Raw genomic sequence first — 25,275 nt, 5'->3', positions numbered from 1 at the left:
AGTAATTAACTAAGTAGGGAGTAACTCGGAGATTAGTAACTAGGAGAGTGCTGTTTGTATCTATATCAACCATTTGGATGAGAACGTACAAGGCATGATCAGTAAGTTTGCAGATGATACTAAAATAGGTGGTCTTGGCGGCAGTGAGGAAGGTTATCAAAAATTGCAGCAGGCTCTCGATCAGCTGGGAAAGTGGGCTGAGAAATGGCAAATGGAGTTCAATACAGATAAGTGTGAGGAGTTGCATTTCAGAAAGTCAAATCAAGGTAGGACTTTCACAGTGAATGGTAGGGCCTGAGGGAATATCGTGGAACAGAGGGACCTTGGAGTTCAGGTGCACGGTTCTCTAAAGGTGGAGTCACAGGTAGATAGGGAAGTGAAGAAGGCTTTTGGCCTTCATCAGTCAGGGCATTGAGTGTAGAAGTTGGGAAGTTATGTTGCAGTTGTACAGGACGTTGGTGAGGTCGCACCTGGAGTATTGTGTTCAGTTTTGGCTGCTTTGCTATAGGAAAGATGTTATTAAACTGGAGAGAGCGCAGAAGAGATTTACAAGGATGTTGCCAGGACTCAAGAGACTGAGTTATAGGGAGAGATTGGACGCAGGTTCAATTCCTGCAGCGGCCTCCCCGAGCAGCCGCCGGAATGTGGTGACTAGGGACTTTTCACAGTAACTTCATTGAAGCTTACTTGTGACAATAAGTGATTATTATTATTGTTATTATCTTCTTACAGTTTTATGCTGTCATCAATGCTGTCTACGATGCCACCGAACCTTGTATTATCAGCAAAAGTGCAGAAGAGGCACTTCGATCCATCGAGTTTGCACCAACACATCAAATCCTGACCCACCTACCTAATCCCATTTGCCAGCACTTGGCCCATAGCCCTGAATGTTATGATGTGTCAGTCTTCATCCAGGAACTTTTAAGAGGATGTGAGGCAAGTCGTCTCTACCACCCTCCTCAGCGGTGCATTCCAGACCCTCACCACCCTCTGGGTAAAAATGTTTTTCCTCAAGATATGTGTCAATAAATCTAATGATGTGGAGATGCCGGCGTTGGACTGGGGTGAGCACAGTACGAAGTCTTACAACACCAGGTTAAAGTCCAACAGGTTTGTTTCGATGTCACTAGCTTTCGGAGCGCTGCTCCTTCCTCAGGTGAATGAAGAGGTCTGTTCCAGAAACACATATATAGACAAATTCAAAGATGCCAAACAATGCTAGGAATGCGAGCATTAGCAGGTGATTAAATCTTTACAGATCCAGAGATGGGGTAACCCCAGGTTAAAGAGGTGTGAATTGTCTCAAGCCAGGACAGTTGGTAGGATTTCGCAGGCCAGATGGTGGGGGATGAATGTAATGTGACATGAATCCCAGGTCCCGGTTGAGGCCGCACTCATGTGTGCGGAACTTGGCTATAAGTTTCTGCTCGGCAATTCTGCGTTGTCGCGGGTCGTGAAGGCCGCCTTGGAGAATGCTTACCCGGAGATCAGAGGCTGAATGCCCTTGAATGCTGAAGTGTTCCCCGACTGGAAGGGAACATTCCTGCCTGGTGATTGTTGCGCGATGTCCGTTCATTCGTTGTCGCAGCGTCTGCATGGTCTCGCCAATGTACCACGCTTCGGGACATCCTTTCCTGCAGCGTATGAGGTAGACAACGTTGGCCGAGTCGCACGAGTATGTACCGCATACCTGGTGGGTGGTGTTCTCACGTGTAATAGTGGTATCCATGTCGATGATCTGGCACGTCTTGCAGAGACAGGGTTTTGTGGTGTCGTGGTCACTGTTCTGAAGACTGGGTAGTTTGCTGCAAACAATGGTTTGTTTGAGGTTGCGCGGTTGTTTGAAGGCAAGTAGTGGGGGTGTGGGGATGACCTTGGCAAGATGTTCATCGTCATCAATGACGTGTTGAAGGCTGTGAAGAAGATGACGTAGTTTCTCCGCTCCGGGGAAGTACTGGACGACGAAGGGTATTCTGTCGGTTGTGTCCCATGTTTGTCTTCTGAGGAGGTCGGTCCGGTTTATCTAATAATAAATCTAATATAATCTAACCCCACTCTCTGCTGTCTGTTGGTTAGCCAATCCTCAATCCAAGCTAATATATTACCTCTCAACTTCTTCCCTTGTTTATTACCTTTCGTGTGACACCTTATCAACTGTATTCTGGAAGTCCAAATACATCCACAGGACCCCCATTATCCACCTGGCCTGTTACATCTTCCAAGAACTCCAACAAGTGAGTCAAACACTTCACCAAACCACGCTGACTGATGGATTGTGGTTTGACTTTCCAAATGTCCAGTTACTATTTCCTCAATAATGGATTCCAGCAGTTTCCCAACAGGCATTAAACTAACTAGTTTCCGACTTTCTGCCTTTTTGAACAGGAGGGGTGCCATTAGACTTTTCCTCTAATGCAGTGACATTGTCACTGGGTCAGTGTATCCCCCCCTGGTCTCTGTGACGTTGTTTGTGGAGAGAAGCCGGAAGCGGCGGATACTGAGAGTGGAGAATGTTCACTGTTTCACATTCGGCGCTGGGACCGCACTGGGGGTTTGGAAAACCCGACACTGACCTTTCACCTGACACCTCACAATACACGGGGTTATTGACGGCAGCATCGAACCAATAGCCGAAGAGTGGGCGGGTCCAGAGGACCGATCCAGTCTGACTGGTCCTCCAATCAATCAGCGTGAATGAGGAGGCGGGACTGGGCTGAGTGAAGCATGCGCAGTGTGATTAATGGTGACACAGCAAAAGCTTCTTTCTCGTATCCACAATCCGTAAAGGTGGGAATGGCGGGACGGAGGGAGAGATAAATCAGGAGGGTCGTTAGGCACGCTTCGTGTACATGTTAGATATACCAAAAATCCGGAAAAATAACCTGCCGGGACCTGAGGATCTCAGCGGGAGCTGCAGTTTTCTCACAGACAAGATTTTGCGGCCGCCATCTTTATTTGGTACTGGCAGTGGCGCGCATGCGCCATCGGGATCCTTATTTGGATCACTAGCGGCAGTGCCCCCGCCATCTTTATCGGGGCACGAGCAGCAGAGGGCAGGCTCAGTGGCCATCATTGTTGGGGGCAACATTATTTTGAAACGTTCCTTCATGACAGAATGTCCAGCAAACTGCTTCACTCTGAGTTACAAATTCCTATTTTGGGGCAGAATATATGTCGAGGGCAGTGACAATAATTCGAATTTATATGGTGACTTGAACAGAACAAAACTTTGAAGACTTTCAGAGAAACGTTACAAAGTAACAATTGACACTGAGCCACAAGAGGAGATATTAGATTTTAAGGACAATCTTAATGGAGGAAAGTGAACCGGAGAGTTTGAAGGAGGAAATTCCAGAAATTGGGTCCCTGGCAACTAAGTAATGGTGGAGAGATTAAAATCAGGACTGCTCAAATGGCTGGAATTAAATGAGTGCAGAGATCTCAAAGAGGTGTGTGTGGGGGAAATTACAGTGATCAGGATGATCATTACCATGGAGTAAAACAATGAGAAATTTAAACTTTTTGTGCCTTTTAAAAGGAAGCCTTTGCAGATCAGTGGGCACAGGGGCTGGTGTGAGTAAGTAAATGGGTAGCAGAGTTTTGGATGGGATGGAGGGGGTTGTTTAATGTTAGAGTCCGGCTGTGGGTGCGTTGGAATAATTTGTTTGAGAGGTAACAGAAGAATGGATGATGGTTTCTGCAGCAGATGAACAGAGACTAAGGTGGAGTCGAGCTCTGTTCCTGAGGTGGATGTCGGCAATCTTGGTGATGATGTAGATCTGTGGTCAAGAGCTCATCTGGTGGTGAAATATTTCACCATGGTTGTGAACAGTCTGCTTCAGCCTCAGACATTTGACAGGGATGGAATTGGTAACAAGGGAGTGGAGTTTGTAACGGTGATGAAAGGCAATGGGTTCACTCATCCAGTTCTGGATTTCAGACAAGTTCAACAGTGTGTGTCTTAAGACCATAAGACCATAAGACATAGGAGTGGAAGTAAGGCCATTCGGCCCATCGAGTCCACTCCACCATTCAATCATGGCTGATTTCAACTCCATTTACCCGCTCTCTCTCCATAGCCCTTAACTCCTCGAGAAATCAAGAATTTATCAACTTCTGTCTTAAAGACACTCAACGTCCCGGCCTCCACCGCCCAATGAATTCCACATACCCACCACTCTCTGGCTGAAGAAATTTCTCCTCATCTCTGTTCTAAAGTGACTCCCTTTTATTCTAAGGCTGTGCCCCCGGGTCCTAGTCTCCCCTGTTAATGGAAACAACTTCCCTACATCCACCCTATCTAAGCCATTCATTATCTTGTAAGTTTCTATTAGATCTCCCCTCAACCTCCTAAACTCCAATGAATATAATCCCAGGATCCTCAGACGTTCATCGTATGTTAGGCCTACCATTCCTGGGATCATCCATGTGAATCTCCGCTGGACCCGCTCCAGTGCCGGTATGTCCTTCCTGAGGTGTGGGGCCCAAAATTGCTCACAGTATTCTAAATGGGGCCTAACTTTATGAAGCTTCAGAAGTATATCCCTGCTTTTATATTCCAAGCCTCTTGAGATGAATGACAACATTGCATTTGCTTTCTTAATTACGGACTCAACCTGCAAGTTTACCTTTAGAGAATCCTGGACTAGGACTTCCAAGTCCCTTCGCGCTTCAGCATTATGAATTTTGTCACCGTTTAGAAAATAGTCCACGCCTCTATTCTTTTTTCCAAAGTGCAAGACCTCGCACTTGCCCACGTTGAATTTCATCAGCCATTTCTTGGACCACTCTCCTAAACTGTCTAAATCTTTCTGAAGCCTCCCCACCTCCTCCATACTACCTGCCCCTCCACCTATCTTCGTAACATCGGCAAACTTAGCCAGAATGCCCTCAGTCCCGTTATCTAGATCGTTAATATATGAAGAGAACAGCTGTGGCCCCAACACTGAACCCTGCGGGACACCACTCGTCACCGGTTGCCATTCCGAAAAAGAACCTTTTATCCCAACTCTCTGCCTTCTGCCTGACAGCCAATCGTCAATCCATGTTAGTACCTTGCCTCGAATACCATGGGCCCTTACTTTACTCAGCAGTCTCCCGTGAGGCACCTTATCAAAGGCCTTTTGGAAGTCAAGATAGATAACATCCATTGGCTCTCCTTGGTCTAACATATTTGTTATCTCTTCAAAGAACTCTAACAGGTTTGTCAGGCACGGCCTCCCCTTACTAAATCCATGCTGACTTGTCCTAATCCGACCCTACACTTCCAAGAATTTAGAAATCTCATTCTTAACAATGGATTCTAGAATCTTGCCAACAACCGAGGTCAGGCTAATTGGCCTATAATTTTCCATCTTTTTCCTTGTTCCCTTCTTGAACAGTGGGGTTACAACAGCGATTTTCCAATCCTCTGGTACTTTCCCTGACTCCAGTGACTGTTGAAACATCATCACCAACGCTTCCACTATCTCCTTTAGAACTCTAGGATGTAGCCCATCTGGACCCGGAGATTTGTCAATTTTTAGACCTCTTAGTTTCTCTAGCACTTTCTCCTTTGTGATGGCTACCACATTCAACTCTGTCCCCTGACTCTCCGGAATTGTTGGGCTATTACTCATGTCTTCTACTGTGAAGACTGACGCAAAGTACTTATTCAGTTCCTCGGCTATTTCCATGTCTCCCATCACAAAATTTCCAGCGTCATTTTGGAACGGCCCAATGTCAACTTTTGCCTCCCGTTTGTTTTTAATGTATTTAAAGAAACTTTTACTATCATTTCTAATGCTACTGGCTAGCCTACCTTCAAACTTGATCCTCTCTTTCCTTATCTCTCTCTTTGTTATCCTCTATTTGTTTTTGTAGCCTTCCCAATCTTCTGACTTCCCACTACTCTTTGCCACATTATAGGCTTTCTCTTTTGCTTTGATGCATTCCCTAACTTCCTTTGTCAGCCATGGCTGCCTAATCCCCCCTCTGATAACCTTCATTTTCTTTGGGATGAACCTCTGTACTGTGTCCTCAATTACTCCCAGAAACTCCTGCCATTGCTGTTCTACTGTCTTTCCCACTAGGGTCTGCTCCCAGTCGATTTTCGTCAGTTCCTCCCTCATGCCCCTGTAGTTACCTTTATTTAACATCCCTGGATGTTTAAATGCCAGTCCTGAACCCCCTGCAACCACGTCTCTGTGATGCCTACCACATCATACCTGCAAGTCACAATCTGGGCCACAAGCTCGTCTACCTTGTTCCGTACACTGCGCGCATTTAAATATAGCACCTTTAATTCTCTATTGACCGTCCCTTTTTGTTTTCTTAGTGTGGTGGACCTTGGTTTACTGAGCCTTTCCATACACTGTGTCATATTTTGTGGGATGGGGACTATTGTAACCTCTCCTGAGTTCTGTCTTTTCGTGCTTTTTTGTATTCCTAAGCAGCTACGCTTCCCACTGATTACTTCACCTCTTGGTTCCCTGACTTTCCCTTTCTTGGAAAGGAACTTGCAGGTGGTGATGTTCACATACATCTGCTTTCCTGTCCATCCAGGTGGTGGAGGTTAAGTGTTGAGGAGATTCTGTCAAATTGTGATACAGTTGTTGGTCCATTGCTTCCTGTTACCCTCACTCCGTTCTCACTCTCTCCCTTTCCATCAATCTTTTTGATTCTCTCTCTCCCCCACTACTCACTCTCTTTCTCTCTCACTCTGTTTCTCACATAAAATTCTCTAGCCCAGAGGGTTGTGGATGATAATAATCATTATTGTCACAATTAGATTTACATGAACACTGCAATGAAGTTACTGTGACCATCGTTGAATATATTTAAGGCTCAGATGGTGAGATTTTTGGTCTCAGGAAGTGAAAGGACGCAGAGAGCTCACGGGAAAGTGGAATTGAAGACTGAGATCAGCCACAATCGTGTTCAATGGCAGAGCAGGTTCGACGGGCCGAATGGTCTACTTCTGCTCCTATTTCTTGTGTTCTTGCAGAGGCCCGAATCTTGTGTGGGCTCAGGCCGGGCGGCAGGTTCCCTTCCCTGATGGACAATAACAAACTAGTTCACTTTCAACAGTTTTCGTGGTCACTTTTTCCCAGTGCCGGCCCCACAAGTTACCAGATTCATTCAGCTCAGCTTCACAAGCTGCCTTTGTGTTTTTGTGGGTTCTCTCTCTCTCCCTTTATTCTGTTTCAACTCAATTCCACAGGGTATCAGCAGGGAAGGATGTGGGAATTGGGAATCAGCAATTGGGAAACTCCAACCAAACACCACATCAAAATCTGACTGTTGTATAACTGATCGTAACCTGAATATCATCAGATTTTGAACATGGAAGGAAAAATCACAGTTCACAGTGGCGAGAAACCGTACACGTGTTCTGTGAGTTGTCAAAACACAAGTGCAGTCACAGCAGGGAGAAACCATGGAAATGTGGGGACTGTGCAAGGCGTTCAATTACCCATCTGACCTGGTAACCCATCGACACATTCCCGTAACAGCCTCCCCGAACAGGCGCAGGAATGTGGCGACTAGGGGCTTTTCACAGTAACTTCATTTGAAGCCTACTTGTGACAATAAGCGATTTTCATTCATTTCATTTCACTGGGGAGAAGCCTGTCACCTGCCCCGAGTGTGGGCGTGGATTCACTCAGTCATACAGCCTGTTGATGCACCAGCGAGTTAACACTGGGGAAAGGCCTTTCACCTGCCCCGAGTGTGGGAAGGGATTCACTCATTCATCCCAACTGCTGACACACCAGCAGATTCACAATGATGAGACCTTTTAAATGCAGAAAATGCGGGAAGTGCTTTAAAGGTTCTTGGGATCAGGTGTCCCATCAAAGAGTTCACACTGACGAGAGACCGTTTAAATGCTGCCACGAGGTGACATCATCCAAAAGTGTAGTTTTCACATGTCCACTGACAACATCCAGCTCTACCTCACCCCCATCCCTCCCCATTCCTCCACTGTTACTAAATTATCAAACTGCTTGTCCCACATCCGGTCCTGGATGAACAGAAGTTTCCTCCAATTAAAAATTGGAAGACCAAAGCCATTGTCTTCAGTCAGCATTAGAAATTCCATTACCCCGACTTCCGGTTACGGTGATGCACTGCTAAGTCGCACGTTACGGCACCTCACGTTCCAACGCACTTTTGGGCTCTTATCGGGAGCCCCAACGGAATTTTTTTTCCACCCAACCCAGTGTGAGGTGACGAAGGAAGGAGTCCCCCCGGGTGTGTATGGAAAGGAGTGGCGGTAGTGGCCAGATTGCGGAGGATCCTTTGTAGCAGTGGCAGAGAAGAGAAGGGAGAAGCAAGATGGCGGCCGATGGAGCCCAGATGGTATGGGGCCCGGACCAGCAGGAGTTTCTCCGACGATGTGTGGAGGAGCTCAAGAAAGAGGTGCTGGCGCCGATGTTACTGGCAATCGAGGGACTGAAGGAAACACAAAAGGTCCAGGCGATGGAGCTTCGTGGAGTGAATACAAAGGCAGCCGAGAATGAAGATGAGATACAGGGCCTGGTGGTAAAAACGGAGACACACGAGGCACTACACAAGAGGTGCATAGAAAGGCTGGAAGCCCTGGAGAACAGCTCGAGGAGGAAAAACCTACGGATTCTAGGTCTCCCCGAAGGAACGGAGGGAGCTGATGCGAGCACGATGCTCCATACGTTAATGGGAGCTGAGGCCCCAACGGGCCCCCTAGAAGTGGAGGGAGTGTACCGGGTCCTCGTGAGAAGACCAAAGGCAGGGGAACCACCAAGAGCAATAGTGGTGAAGTTCCATCGCTGCAGGGACAGAGAGATGGTCCTGAGCTGGGCCAAGAAGGCACGGAGTAGCAAATGGGAGAATGCGGTGATACGTGTGTATCAGGACTGGAGTGCGGAGGTGGCGAGAAGGAGGGCGAGCTTTAACCAGGCCAAGACGGTGCTCCATAGGAAGAAAATTAAATTTGGGATGCTGTAGCCGGCGCGACTGTGGGTCACGCATCAGGGCAAGCACCACTACTTCGAGACGGCGGAGGAGGCATGGACATTCATCCAAGAAGAGAAACTGGACTAGATTTGAAAGTTTGATGTTTGGAGAGAAGCAGCGAGGTGGTGGTACAGTAATGTAAAGTGGGGAAAGGGGAGGGCTACTGTATAGCAATGTTGGACGGGGAATTTTTCTCCCCCCGATGGGGGACACACGAAGAAATGTGGGCGCCGGTGGGAAAAGGGACAGGGAAGGGGAATGAGGGAACTGCGCCATAGGGGGCGGGGCCGAGAGGAAAGCATGGGTATTTTCCCGCGCTATAGAAATTATAGCGGGAAAACGGGTGCAGGAAGGATGGGAGCCTCACACGCAGGGAGGTGAAAGAGTGAACGGGGGAAGCCGAGGTCAGCCAGAGTTAGCTGACTTCCGGAAGCAATATGGGGGGAGTAATCAAGCTAGAGGGGGATCTAGCGGGGAGGGGGATTAACTGGGTTGCTGCTGCTGAGTGCAAGGGGGAGCTGGTAAGAGATGAGGTGGTCGGGGCGGGAGGGCGCTGCCAGGGGGACAGACGGGTGCATGGGACCTGGATGAGGAGATGGCCTAAAAAAGGGGATGGCTAGTCGACGAGGGTGGGGGGTGGTGAATGGCCCCCCAATCCGGCTGATCACGTGGAATGTGAGAGGTTTAAATGGGCCGATTAAGAGGGCACGGGTGTTTGCGCACTTCAAGAGACTGAAGGCGGACGTAGTCATGCTCCAGGAGACGCACCTGAAGTTGGCGGATCAGGTTAGACTAAGAAAAGGATGGGTGGGACAGGTATCCCACTCAGGGTTGGACGCAATAAACAGAGGGGTGGCAATATTGGTGGGGAAACGTGTATCATTCGAGGCTAAGAACATAGTGGTGGACAGTGGGGGCAGATATGTGATGGCGAGTGGCAGACTGCAGGGTGAGGCAATTGTGCTGGTGAATGTATATGCCCCGAATTGGGATGACGCGGGATTCATGAAGCGAATGCTGGGATCTATCCCGGACCTGGAGGTGGGAAATTTGATAATGGGGGGGGGGGGGGGGGGGGGGGAGACTTTAACACAGTGCTGGATCCAGGGCTAGACCGGTCCAGATCCAGGACCGGGAGAAGGCCGGCAGCGGCCAAGGTGCTTAAGGGATTTATGGAACAAATGGGGGGAGTGGATCCGTGGAGATTCGCCAGACCGATGGGTAAAGAGTTCTCTTTTTTCTCCCACGTCCACAAGGTATACTCCCGGATAGACTTTTTCACTTTGGGAAGGGCACTGATCCCGAAGGTGGCAGGAACGGAGTACTCGGCCATAGCCGTTTCAGATCATGCCCCGCACTGGGTGGATCTGGAACTAGGAGAGGAAAGGGAGCAGCGTCCACTCTGGTGACTAGATATGGGACTACTGGCGGACGAGGGGGTCTGCGGAAGGGTGAGGGGGTGTATTGAGCGATACTTGGAGGTCAACGACGATGGGGAGGTTCAGGTGGGGGTAGTAGGGGAAGCGCTGAAGGCGGAGGTTATAGGAGAGCTGATCTCCAACAGAGCCCACAAGGGGAAACAAGAGGGCAAAGAAAGAGAGATAAGTGGGGGAAATTCTGAGGGTGGATAAAAAATATGCGGAGGCCCCAGACGAAGGGCTATACAGAGAAAGGCTAAGACTACAGACGGAGTTTGACCTGCTGACCACGGGAAAGGCAGAGGCACAGTGGAGGAAGGCACAGGGGATACAATATGAGTATAGGGAAAAGGCGAGCCGGCTGCTAGCCCAACAACTTCGGAAGTGGGTGGCAGCGAGAGAGATCGGGGGAGTTAGGGACGAAACGGGAAATATGGAGCAGAGAGCAGGGAATGTGAATGAGGTGTTCAAGACCTTCTATGAGAGGCTATACAAGTCCCAACCCCCGGGGGGAAAAGAAGGAATGCTACACTTTCTGGACCAGCTAAGGTTCCCGAAGGTGAAGGGGCAGGAGGTGGCAGGTCCGGGGGCGTTAATCGAGGTGGATGAGGTGATTAAAGGACTGGGGAACATGCAGGCAGGGAAGGCCCCGGGACCAGATGGGTTTCCGGTGGAATTCTACAGGAAGTATATGGACCTGTTGGCCCCGCTTTTGGCGAGAACCTTTAATGAGGCTAAGGAAAGGGGGATGCTACCCCCGACAATGTTGGAGGCGACGATATCGCTAATCCTGAAACGAGATAAAGACCCGCTGCAGTGCGGGCCATACAGGCCCATCTCACTCCTAAATGTAGACGCCAAACTGCTGGCCAAAGTGATGGCGACAAGGATAGAGGATTGTGTCCCAGGGGTGGTGCATGACGATCAGACAGGGTTTGTAAAGGGGAGACAACTGAATGCTAATGTACGAAGGTTGCTGGGTGTGATGATGACACCCCCACCAGAAGGGGAGGCAGAGATAGTGGCGGCATTGGATGCAGAGAAGGCATTCGATAGGGTGGAGTGGGACTATCTGTGGGAGGTGCTGAAGAGGTTTGGGTTCGGTGAGGGGTTTATTAGATGGGTCAGACTATTATATGGGGCCCCGATGGCAAGCGTCCTTACAAACAGGCAAAGATCGGGATACTTTCGACTACATAGGGGTACAAGACAAGGGTGTCCCCTGTCCCCGTTACTGTTCGCGTTGGCAATTGAACCACTGGCCATAGCGCTGAGGGATTCTAAGAAGTGGAGGGGGGTGCTTAGAGTGGGAGAGGAACACCGAGTGTCGCTCTACGCAGATGATCTCCTGTTATATGTCGCGGACCCGGTAGAGGGGATGCCAGAGGTAATGCAGATACTTAGGGAGTTTGGAGAGTTCTCGGGATACAAACTAAATATGGGGAAGAGTGTGCTTTTTGTGATGCACCCCAGGGAACCGGGCAGGGGGATAGATGTTCTGCCGCTGAGGAGGGTGGTAAGGAATTTTTGATACCTGGGGATTCAGGTGGCCAGGAACTGGGGAACCCTGCATAGACTTAACCTGACGCGACTGGTGGAGCAGATGAGGAGGACTTTAAGAGGTGGGATATGGTGCCGCTGTCACTGGCGGGCAGAGTGCAGGCAGTTAAAATGGTGGTCCTCCCGAGGTTTATTTTTGTGTTTCGGTGCCTCCCCACCCTGGTCACAAAGGCCTTTTTAAAAAAAATAAACAGGAGCATTATGAGCTTTGTGTGGGAGGGAAAGACCCCGAGAGTAAAGAGGGGGTTCCTGCAGCGCAGTAGGGACAGAGGGGGACTGGCACTGCCAAGCCTGAGCGACTACTACTGGGTCGCCAATGTGTCGATGGTCTGTAAGTGGATGAGGGAGGAAGTGGGAGCAGCGTGGAAGAAGCTGGAAATGGCGTCCTGTAAGGGAACAAGCCTAAAAGCGCTGGTGCCGGCGCCGCTGCCGTTCTCCCCAAAAAGGTACACCAAAAACCCAGTGGTGGTGGCAACCTTGAAGATCTGGGGGCAGTGGAGACGACACAGGGGAGTGACGGGTGCCTCGTGTGGTCCCCGATAAGGAATAACCACAGGTTCGTCCCGGGGAGGATAGATGGGGGATTCCAGTGTTGGCAGCGAGCAGGAATTAGGAAGCTGAGGGATCTGTTTATAGACGGGGTGTTTGCAAGTCTGGGAGCGGTAGAAGAAAAATATAAGTTGCCACCAGGGAATGCCTTCAGATACATGCAAGTGAGGGCATTTACGAGGCAACAGGTGAGGAAATTTCCGCAGCTCCCGACGCAAGGGATCCAAGATAGAGTGATTTCGGGGGCATGGGTTGGAGAAGGCAAAGTGTCCGAAATATACCGGGAGATGAGGGATGAGGGGGAGGCGATGATAGAGGAGCTGAAGGGGAAATGGGAAGAAGAGCTGGGGGAAGAGATCGAGGAGGGGCTATGGGCGGATGCCCTAAGTAGGGTAAATTCCTCGTCCTCATGTGCCAGGCTTAGCCTGATTCAATTTAAGGTTCAACACAGAGCACATATGACGGGAGCAAGACTGAACAGGTTTTTCGGGGTGGAGGACAGGCGTGGGAGGTGCTCGGGAAGCTTGGCGAACCACATACACATGTTCTGGTCGTGTCCAGCACTGCACGAGTTCTGGGGGTGTGTGGCAAGTGTGATTTCAAAGGTGGTGGGGGTCCGGGTCAAACCAGGCTGGGGGTTAGCTATTTTTGGGGTTGCAGAAGAACCGGGAGTGCAGGAGGCGAAAGAGGCCGACATTTTGGCCTTTGCGTCCCTGGTAGCCCGGCGAAGGATCTTACTCATGTGGAAGGAAGCGAAGCCCCCGGGCGTGGAGGCCTGGATAAACGACATGGCAGGGTTCATAAGACTGGAACAAATAAAATTTGCGTTGAGAGGATCGACTCAGGGGTTCATCAGGCGGTGGCAACCGTTCCTTGACTATCCGCGGAACGATAATGAAAAGACAGAAAGGACAACAGCAGCAACCCAGGGGGGAGGGGGAGGGAGCACTATTTTGTGTTTTTGCTATTTGTTTTTTCTTTTCTAGTTTGTTGTAAGCTCACTATATTATTTAAATAATGTTTAATGTATAATCCTTTGTTGAGTTGTAAAAACGGAAAAATTTTTGTTTGAAAAATTTCAATAAAATATATATTTTTAAAGAAACAGGCCTTGCTCTGTTTTCTCTTAGTGCCCAGTTTAACAGCGGCTGCTAACTGAGCCATTTTTACATTTGCAAGTAATTGTTCAACGGCTTTCTCGTGGGTGAGGGCCGTATCTTCAGGGCTGGTCAGGTCTGAACACAACAAGTACTCTGTCCCTTTCATGGGGTGTCCGGTCATGATGGTGTGTGGGGTGTAACCTGTGGAGGTGGAAACAGTGTTACGCAAAAACATCAGCGCAATGGGAGGACAGAATCCCAAGTGGTGTTGTTCTGCTGGACTATTTTTCTACGGGTGGTTTTTAGGGTCCGATTCATGCACTCCACTATACCACTCGACTGTGGGTGGTATGCAATGTGAAATTTTTGGGTTATGCCAAATATCGTGAGGACGTTCTGCATGACCTGTCCCGTAAAGTGAGAACCTTGGTCCGACTCAATACTGCGGGGGAATCCCCATCTTGTAAAAATATGGTGGATTAGGATTTTGGCTGTGGTTTTTGCGGTGTTGGTGTGGGCTGGAAATGCTTCCACCCACTTTGTGAAAGTGTCTATGACCACCAGAACGTATTGATAGCCATTCCTGCAAGGGGGCAATGCACCTATAAAATCGATCTGGAGGTTAGTCCAGGGGCCGTTAATGGGCCGGGTGTGGCTGAGGTGTGCCTTTTTGGCATATCTATCTGGGTTGTTCTGTGCGCAGATGAGGCAATTCTCAATGTAATGGGATACATCCTCTTTGAGATTTGGCCACCAACAAAGCTGTTTGAGGTGGGCTGCGGTGGGATCGATTCCCTGGTGTCCATGACCATCATGGAATAAACAGATTAATTGGTTCCTATCCTGCTTCGGAACTACATAAAGGGTGTCTTTCAACACCACACCGCCATGTGTGGTTATCGTATTTCTGAACCTCTCGTATGGGGCTGGAAACTTCCCTTTCACGATCTCAGTGAGAGCGCTATCCTGCTTCTGGGCCTCTACTAGATCTTCGATCCTAGTCTGCGTGACCTGAACTGCACTCACTGGCGCACTCACTGGGGCACTTTCGGGGGGCTTCCAAAAGTACCCATGCCTGGATCCTGCTTTAGCCAGTGCGTCGGTTTTTACATTTCCTGGGGGGGGAGGAACGATGGTGGCTGCGGACTTTTATAATGCCAAAAGTCCTGTCCTTGGCTTTTTTCAGAATATGGCGGAGTAATGGGGCTGAGGGGAGGGGTTTCCCATCCGCGGAAACAAATCCTCTTGTTTCCCAGAGGGGTAGAAATTCGGTGAGGCTGTTGCAAACGTATAGACTGTCTGAATATATGTCTGCTGGGCTGGGGAAGGAATCGGGGTGCTCTATAATGTAAGCGATGGCCGCAAGCTTTGCTGCCTGCGCACCTAAGTGTCCGGGTAATTTTAATGCGATTTCCTCGAGGGCGCATCCCTGCGCGTCCTCCACATAAATCCCACAACCTGTTATGCGTTGCCCATCCAGGACTGTGGAAGATCCATCCACATAGATCATAATGGGATCACATGTGTCCGGGTGAGGGGGGCTTTGAGATGGAGTGGCTAGTTTTCTGGGGGGGTGTGTTTGCGATAAAGGGGCCTGTATTATGGTGGGGCGAGATGATTTCACACTCTTGGGGGGTTCCGGGGTACTGTAGATTGTCCACTAAGTATGTGTGTGTTTTGGTCCGTTTGACTGTGCTGTCCCGTCTTTGTAAGAGAAGGGTCCACCTAGCAGCGTGGATTTGGCTGACGGTACCGTCTTTAAGTCGTCCGTCTAGTAAAAGTTGGGTGGGGGTGTGCTCGGTCAAAATGGTGATGGAGTTCAGTCCGGTAATGTATGAAAAGTACTGGACTGCCCAGAAAACTGCGAGCAGGTGTCTCTCACAGGCTGAGAATCCCTGCTCCACAGCATCTAAAATTCGGGAGGCATAAGCCACGGGTCTTAGCTGGTCGTGCCGTTCCTGTAGGAGCACGGCTGAAAGGGTGCGGTCTGTGGTCGCTACCTCTATTGCGTAAGGGGAAAGCGGGTCGGGAACTTGTAGTGCGGGGCCGGCTATGAGCACCTGTTTTAATGATTCCACAGCATCCGTATGCTGCGGAAGCCACTCCCAGGGGGCTCCTTTCTTTAGGAGGTCTGAGAGGGGCGCTGCCTTGCTGGCGAAACCGTTAATGTGGTTTCGGCAGTAGCCAACCAGTCCTAAAAATGACCGGACGGCTGCAACGTTTTGGGGAAGGGGCAATTTAGCGATCGAGTCAATTCTTTTGTGCTCGATCTCGCGTTTGCCGTGTGTGATGATAGTACCCAAATATACCACCTTTTCTTCCAATATCTGGGCCTTTTGGGGGTTGACTTTACAGCCAATGGAATGTAGTAATTCCAGGAGTTCGGACAGAAGCTCAATGTGCTCTTCCTTTGTGTCTGTCTGCAGTAAGTCGATCTTTAATTGCTGGAGCGTAGTTGTTGCTGGATGAACTATAGTACCGAACCAGCCACTCCAGCCCCTGTCCGGGAACCTGGCGGATCCAGTACATGTTGTAGCTGCCAAGATCGAAGCCGCTGGTTCTACAGGTCAGTCTCAGGGAGCCTCCGGGACGCCCGCTCTCTGCCTCTGGCTGAGTCAACACAACCTCCGACTGGACACCTATAAAAATATATCAAAACCCCGAGGATTAATGCTGGTGAAATGATTGGTGACTCTGGAACATTCCAGAGAGAGACTAACACTGAGACAGTAACAGTGAGAGACTTGGACAATAAAAACTACTCACGGGATAAGAAAGTCAGCAAAAAACTGAGAGAAATGGCCCACCTCATCCTTCTGGTCATTTGGGGGAAATGGTTGTGTCAGGAACTCAGTGAACAAACCAGCTCCCGGACTGTTGGATTCGGGTCCCAGTGAGCGGCATTTAAATACCCGGCAGAAGGGGCGGGTTTCCAGGCGCCGCCTGTTGATTCCCTGGTGGAGGCGGCGACTGGATCCACGTCCCACCTTGCACCCCCCCCCCCCCCCCAACAGAATGGACTCAGAGATTTACTATAGGATATTATTTAAAGTGGACATTTTCTCTGTATCGGGACAGTAGTTTGTCTGAATTGATTCTTTATAATGTCCCCAATGGTTCTAATGGCGAAATTACATTTGCGCATCTGGTAATAAAAACCTATTCCATTGTAAATTCACTCCCTTTATTTCTACACACCAACAAAAGAGGATGAACATAGACAGATTAATGGTATTTTGGGAAATAAGTCGATTGTCAGTCTGATTTGCAATACTCTGAGTATCTATCCCATTACAGTAACAAAAAATATCATTTATCAGAGGAATTGTTATTGCGTTAGGTAGCTAAATGCGGGATGAACAACGTGATTCCATTTCCAGTGCGGATGTCTATAACTGTACAATGCGGGTCTGTAGACAAGAAGAAACTCTAACATTACACAATGACTCTCCTTACATTTCTCGAACTGCCCCGAGCCTAAGACAGTCCTGTGAACATTAGCGGTAAAAGAAACCCGCTTGCCTGATAATTGAGCAGTAAGTTAACAGTGAAACATAAAATTGACATCAACATTTGACAGAAGTTAATGATTCGGAACGGACAGGGCGATCAGCAAAGTTACCCTTCAGCATCCAAATCGTTGCCGCTAATTTTACTGGCCAACTCTGTCTAACATTCACTGGTGTTGGGAACACTATCAGGACTTTGCGGCATATTACACAATATCACAGGAATAAATGTTTTATCTTCTACTCAAACAGGTCATGAACTGGTAATTTCTCCACTCATTGGCAGCAATGAAAGAGACTGTTAAATAATGGAAATTAGCACAAATTAAACTGTACAGAACACGGTGCTGATCAGGCATAAGAGACGCCTCCGTTTAGATCAGGTCAACAACTCGGAGAATATTCCAGGAATTCTGGCGGTGTCACTGCAATTTAATGATTTTCTTTTGCAATTACTTTTGCAATTCCCCTCATCTTATTGGGCTTGTGGATTGGGCCCATCAACACCACTCACTCTCACTTCATTAGGTTCTTAACAAACGGACTTTAATAACTACAGTGACCTTTACTGGGAAATAATATAAATTACATAGCATCTGGTCAGTTTACTATTTTCCGATTGGGTTTAATCTCAAAGTGAACAGAACATTCACTGAATATATTTATTTAGATGGAACACCATTTACTTCATGTACGGCTGAAACATTTATTGTTTGAATGGATAAATCCCACTTTATCCATTCATATTCAGGATAATCTGCCCCACACAGTATTGACAGCAATCCAGCCGCCTGCAGTCAGGGAGGCTCGAATGTTCAAAGTTGTTTACAGGAAGCACCTGCATTTATTTTTTCATTGATCTGTTTCCTCAGTACTGGCCGCTTGGCTGCAAGCCAACTTCAAACTCACAACATTGTCAATGAGGACTATTTATAAACAAATCTACCCAGCAACAGTACTGGAGATCATTTGATGTTTATTTGTGAACCTATTTGAACTGCTCCCATCTCGAAAGAAAGTAGAGTTATTCAGCTTCTCTAGCCCCTCTTAGCAGCAATAGACGGCTGGGGGATCTGTCCCACATCTCATAACATTGTGATAATAGTTAGAAATACAAGCAGACTATCAGACAGAGGGTACATTTTGTAAAAGATAAACATGTACATTTATGTGCTTTTAACTTTATTCGCCCAGGAAATGTGGGACTCACTGGCAAGACCACCACGTGATCCCTGTCCCTAATTGCTCTTGAACTGAGTGGTTTGCTGGACCAGCTCAGAAGGAACTGAAGAATCAGACATGTTGCTGTCCGACTGGAGCCACATGTATGTGAGACCAGGGAGGGATGTCAGATTTCCTTCATTGGTGAAGCAGAAGGGATTGCATGATTTCCGTTAGTATGTTTCCAGATTTATTAATTGAATTCAAATTTCACCACCGGCCATGGTGGGATTTGTACCCGAGTCCCCACAGGATTAGCCTGGGCCTTTGGATTACTGGTCCAATGACATGAATTATGCACCATCATCTCATGCAGAGCTGAATAATAGTAGAATATTTTGATTGAGGAATTAATGAGTGTGATTGATGGATGGAGCTATACATGGGCTTGAAAGATACTGTTCTACATTTTCATTTTTGTCCATGACTACTTCGTAAATTGAAGCAGGTCCTTTAAAATGTGTGTCAGATTGATACAGTCAGTCCTTCGAGCTCTTCTGGATGAATTTAATCCCCAGGTGATCGGGAACTAACGAGCGGGACGTCACAAAGAGGAGGCTGACGATCTTCCTCCGGTGCTGGTGATTCTTCCATGCTCATGATGAATCTTCATGTCAAAGACAGAAAGCGGGAACATGATTACATTGAGGAGGGACGGTTGTAATATTTAAGTCGTGCAGTTATTTCATGTATTGGCAGGACAAAATTAGATTGCAACGGTATTCTCAAAGGCTGAGCTTCAAAGACTCTCAGAATCAAACAAAACAGAGGAGGTATGCACGGCTCTGGTATGATCAAAGGATAGAAGATGTTTACATTCCCAAGGCATTTCCGTACGGTGAAGTAGCCAGAGCCACACATCCAGTGGAAAGGTCAATATTCCGCTTCAAGGATTCTACAAAGTCTGAAATGAAGGCCCTCAGCCCAAACATTGATGACTGCACTTGGGCGACACCAGCTGACATCTGAGAAAAATGGCGACACCTCTAATTTCATAGAATTTCATAGAATTTACAGAGCAGAAGGAGGCCATTTGGCCCATCGAGTCTGCACCGGCTCTTGGAAAGAGCACCCTACCCAAGGTCAACACCTCCACCCTATCCCCATAACCCAGTAACCCCACCCAACACTTAGGGCAATTTTGGACACTAAGGGCAATTTAGCATGGCCAATCCACCTAACCTGCACATCTTTGGACTGTGGGAGGAAACCGGAGCACCCGGAGGAAACCCACGCAGACGCGGGGAGGATGTGCAGACTCCGCACAGACAGTGACCCGAGCCGGAATCGAACCTGGGACCCTGGAGCTGTGAAGCAATTGTGCTATCCACAATGCTGGTGCACGAAATAATGGGCTGGTGTGAACGACCACGACCAGTGGATTTAGCGGCTTTGCAATAGACACAGACATAGAAAGTAATAAACCAGAATGACAATTGGTAGCTTCACTTGCAGCACTTGTGTGAAAATCCAATTGTCAAAAACTGACGTCCTCCGCTATCAATAAAGGTGCCATATGATTAAAAAAACAGTCTGAAGTGGATGTGTTTACTGTGAACCTATTGGACATAGAAGGTTGCTTGTATTTTTGTGAAATTCAGTTGTACACAACATGATGTATTTCAAACACACACATAAATGCTCTCTCACATACACACAGGCACAGAAACATACAGAGACACACAAACACACACATATACATACACAATCTTTCAGACAAATATTCTCTCTCTCTCCCTCGCACAAACACACACAAATGTACCCCTACAAATGAAGATCCCATCTTAGTTTCCTGGGAGGCCTCAGAGACAATAACCCCAATCATCTTTCAGCTGGTATCATGGACCAATAATCTCTCCCACACCATGTTTGTTAATGTGAATATTAAATTCCCCATGGACTCCAAACAGGTAAACATTCCTCCATTTCACAATGATGAACAAAAATGTGTTACCAGGAATTGAGGCACTTTGGTCTGGTTCTGACATTACATTTAGATTTAGATTTATTGTCACCTGTATCGAGGTACAGTGAAAAGTATTGTTCTGTGTACAGTCCAGGCTCATCGGTCCTTACACGAAAAACATAGGAAATTACGATAAATACACAATGTAAATACATAGACATAGACATCAGGTGAAAAATACGGAGTGCAGTGCTACAACAGTAGGAGATCTGTAGCGGGATCAGTTCAATCTATAACAGGGCCGATCAGAGGTCTGGTAATAGCGGGAAAGGAGCTGCTTTTGAATCTGTTAGTGCATGTTCTCAGACTTTTGCATCATCGACCCGATGGAAGAGGTAATAATAATAGCTTATTGTCACAAGTAGGCTTCAGTGAAGTTACTGTGAAAAGCCCCTAGACGCCACATTCCGGCGCCTGTTCGGGGAAGCGGGTTCGGGAATTGGACCGTGCTGCTGGCTTGCCTTGGTCTGCTTTCAAAGCCAGCGATTTAGCCCTCTGCTAAACAGCCCCTTCTGGTCACCACTTTTCAGGAAGAATGGGAAGGTTCTTGAAAAGGTGCAGAGGCATTGTTCTGCATTACAAGCTAGCTGTTCAGCCCACTTTGCTAAACCAGACCCTAATAACTCGAGTGGGAAGGGTCTTTGATTATGCTGCCCGTTTCCCGAGTCTGTATTCACGAGTCTGTAGTTTCTTACGATCTTGGGCCGAGCAGTTGCCGTATCAAACTGTGATGCATACAGATGTGCGAGAAACAGCCACCAATACCTGCAATTTGCTGCACCTTGAATTTTGGCACCTCATGTAGAAGGCGCCGTGATATTACATTTGTGGAAATGGATTATGGATACATGAACATTATGGATCATACCTGACCGCGAGATTTACACAGGAGATGCAGTTGCAAAGACTGGCCAGCAGATGGAATAAAATCGGGATGCCTTACAAGCAGGAATTGCCTCAATAATTACTGCAATGATCTGTCTCCGATACTTTTAAATTGGATCCATCTGTATTTTTGTTTGACTAGATTCCGTCTCTGATTACATTACACTCTGTTTCAAATAATACGGCACCAGTAGATGTCAATTTTCATGTCACACAATCACTATGATCCCATTTTCAATGTATTGATTCTACCTTTGCCGTTCTCGCACACCCAGTCCTGATTAGCGATAGGCAAGTAAACAAATATCCTGAGCAGGAAACTCAACAAAATCCCCCATCTTAAATGATGGGGAAGCCCAACAAGTCAGCGCAAAAAACAAGACTGAATCTTTGTACCATCTTCAGCCAGAAGTGCCGGGAGGATGCGACCATATCCCAAAATAGAGATTCTAATCATTTCCCCTGGCATTCAAATGACGCTGGCATGTTTAATGCTCCGCCATCAATACCCTAGCGATCACGTTTGGTGTTAAACTGAGCTGGAAAAAACACTTAAATAATGTGCTACAAGAGTCGATCAGAGGCTGCGAATTTTGCGGTGAGTAACTCACCTCCTGACTTCCCAAACTCTATCCATCATCTGTAAGCCAGAAGTCAGAAGTGTAACTGAATATTTATCGTTTTTCTGATGTGTGGACTTCCAGTGGCGGCCATGAGCTGAGTGGTCGCAGGAAACGGGGCTCTCGTCTGAGAACTTTTGACGACAGCCTTTTAACCCCCAAAAACGGAACCAAAAACGCTCATAATCAAAAATGGTCCAGGAAGGCAGAAGATCATTGGGTGAGTTTGAACAACAAAGGAATCCAACGATAGAAAATAAAAAGGAGGTTTGGGCAGTGGCCATGGGATATAATTCAATATCATGAGTAGAGCAAACAAAACAGGCCAGTTGAGGGCTCCAATAAGATCCTAGCAGTACGAAATAATAGTTACTATAGGAACAGAAAATGAGGGACAGGAATGACAGCTCAATATTCCACCTGACAGGGTTTTCAGATAGAGATAGACAGTGGGATAAAAAGGATAGGTGGCTATATTGGTTAGATAATCAATTACAGACACGAGAAGGGATGATATGTTGGAAGGTATCCTAACATCGGTAGTGGGGAAAATTCTTGAATCCATTATCAAGGACTTTATAACGGATGTTTGGAAAGCAGTGGCAGGATCAGTCGGAGTCAGCATGAATTTCTGAAGGGAAAATCTGTTGGAATTCTTTGAAGCTGTAACCAGTACAGTTTGCAAGGGGGGAGCCAATCGATGTGGTATATTTGGATTTTCAGAAGGCGTTTGACAAAGTCCCGCATAAGAGATTATTGTGCAGAATTAAAGCGCATGGGATTGGGGCAAATGCATAGAGCTGGATATAAAACTGTTTGACAGAGAGGAAACAAAGAGTAGGAATTAATGGGTCATTTTCAAATTGGCAGGCAGTAACTAGTGGGGTGCAACAGGGATCGGTGCTGGGACCCCAGCTATTCGTAATATATATAATTGATTTAGATGAGAGAACAAAATGTAACATCTCAAAGTTTGCAGATGGTACCAAGTTAGGTGGGAGGGTGAACTGTGACAAGGATTCAGGGATCCTACAACATGATCTAGACAAGTTGGGCGAGTGGGCAAATCAATGGCAGATGCAGTATAATTTGGATAAGTGTGAGGTTATTCACTTTGGAAGCAAAAACAGGGAGGCAGATTACTACCTGAACGGTTGTAAATTGGGAGAGGGGAGTGTGCAGTGGTGTCCTGGGTGTCCTTGTGCACCAGTCGCTGAAGGTAAGCATGCAGGTGCAGCAGGCGGTAAAGAAGGCTAATGGTATGTTGGCATTCATTATGAGAGGGTTCGAGTATAGGGGCTGGTTTAGCACACTGGGCTAAAACGCTGGCTTTTAAAGCAGATCAAGGCATGATGTCTTGCTGCAATTATACAGGGCCCTGGTGAGGCCACACCTGGAGAAACCTGTGCAGTTTTGGTCTCCTTCTCTGAGAAAGGGTGTCCTTGCTCTCGAAGGATTGCAGCGAAGGTTCACCAGGCTGATTCCAGGGATGGCGGGACTGTGATATTAAGAGAGATTGACTAGGTTTGAATTGTTCTTGCTGGAGTTCAGAAGAATGAGGGCGGATCTCATAGAGACTTATACAATTCTAACTGGACTCGACAGGGTAGATGCACGGAAGATGTTGCCAATGATGGTGTGTCCAGAGGTCACAGTCTGCGTATTCAGGGTAAACCATTTCGGACAGAGAAAAGGAGACATTTCCTCACACAAAGAGTGGTGAGCCTGCGGAATTCGTTACCACAGGAAGTAGTTGAAGCTAAAACATTGAATATATTCAAGAGGTGGTTAGATATAGCACTTGGGGAGAATGGGATCAAAGGCTATGGGAAGAAAGCAGGATTAGGCTATGGAGTTGGATGATCAACCATGATCGTGATGAATGGCGGAGCAGGCTCGAAGGGCCAAAAGGCCTCCTCTTCCTCCTGTCTTCTATGTATGTATCTGTGTATGTATCTATGACCAATTGCCGACATAGTGATTGAATTTTGAGTCAGAGGGAGATAGAATGGCAACTATTCAGGTAAATCTTTGAGAAATGTGAAAGCAGGAAAGGATGATTTCGGAGAGCCATTTGATGCCCTGGATCTCGACAACAATAACACAACCGCCATTTTGCGACTCCTGTATCCAGTGCAGTAAACAGGAAAACACAGTGAGCGAGCTGCTTCTGGTGGCGCTCTGAGGTATATGGCCCTTTCCTGGAAAATCATCGAATTCTCAAATTACTGGAGGATGTTGTTGCGTGGTGATGTAGCATTATTTTTGGTTCATATTGTTATTACTGCAATTTATTTCAATGAAATTAAACTTATACACGGAGCTAATTCCAATTTCATTTTAAATCCTGGCGATTCCCGTTGTTTCGTGCAATAGATCTGTCACAATGGTTAAAGAAGCTGGTTTTAAACAATCTGAAACCACGGAGATCGCGATGAGATCCCGACTCTAAAATGCCATAGCATACCAAATATGTCAATATGACCCTGGTTCACACACATATCAATGTTATTTTGGGATCTTAATGTAAATGTTTCCATTTTAATCCTACCCTTGAGTTGTGGGTGTTATATTTTACCTGTTATAGCTGCTCCTATTAATTCAACACTTTGGTGATCTCCTTACAATGAGAAAGGTGACCAAATTGGATATTCTACAGTCTGAATTCAAGGAAAACGAGAGAACGAGGCAGAGGAAGTGTGAGAGAGAGGGTCAGAAACAGTGAAAGGCAAGACATGGACATAGAGGCCGAGCGACCGAGCGGGGCAAAACTTGAGACAAACTCAGAGCTGGAGGGACGGAGAAAGTGTGGGGAAAAGGAAGTCAGAAGATAGCATTAGTCCAGAATGAACACTAATTGGTGCACAACTGTCATCAGTTTCGAAGGCCAGCCAATCATGTCGCGAGGAAACGCCCCTCACTTTCCCAGTAAGTGAAGTTTCCACTGATCTGAATTTCCGTGTTAATACCAGAACAGATTTCAAATAGGATTTATTTCTGTCGAACTCTAACCCAGACGCCATGTGTTCCCCATGTTGGTTACTGATAATAACGGCCATGCTTCCCGGTGAGTTGATGTTTAAATGTTCACCGTGTGTTCCGTGTGTTATCTTCACTCCCAGATATTGAATACGTTTTGTGTTTTGTGACAGGAACAAATGGTGAAGATTCAGTGTCCCAGGATCGATCTGTATTAACGGTTCTGGAAGGACAGACCATTAAACTGGACTGTAGATACTCGGCAGCTGGTTTTGACATTCTGTTGTGGTACATTCAGTATCCCGGGGAATCTCCGAGGAATTTAATAAAAGTCTATAGCACGGGCACTTCAGATAAGTCTCCAGATTTGCCAACAAGGTTCTCGGCTGTTTTACACAAAGAAAACCAAACGGTTCCTTTAAATATCGCCGGAGTTGATCTCTCCGACAGTGCCGTGTATTTCTGCGCCATGGAGCCCACACTGCTGCAGAG

The 25,275-nt window shown here is 47.3% G+C and overlaps 1 protein-coding gene across 1 annotated transcript in view; it reads left to right on the top strand.

The window, feature by feature from the left end:
* The window catches only part of LOC140421423 (uncharacterized), a 307,993-nt gene that overhangs the window by 8,910 nt on the left and 273,808 nt on the right, over window positions 1-25,275 (top strand). The window lies entirely within an intron of this gene.

This window comes from Scyliorhinus torazame, chromosome 5, assembly GCF_047496885.1.
Source record: "Scyliorhinus torazame isolate Kashiwa2021f chromosome 5, sScyTor2.1, whole genome shotgun sequence".
NCBI classification, from domain to species: Eukaryota; Metazoa; Chordata; class Chondrichthyes; order Carcharhiniformes; family Scyliorhinidae; genus Scyliorhinus; species Scyliorhinus torazame.
This window is presented reverse-complemented; position numbering and strand designations above follow the sequence as displayed.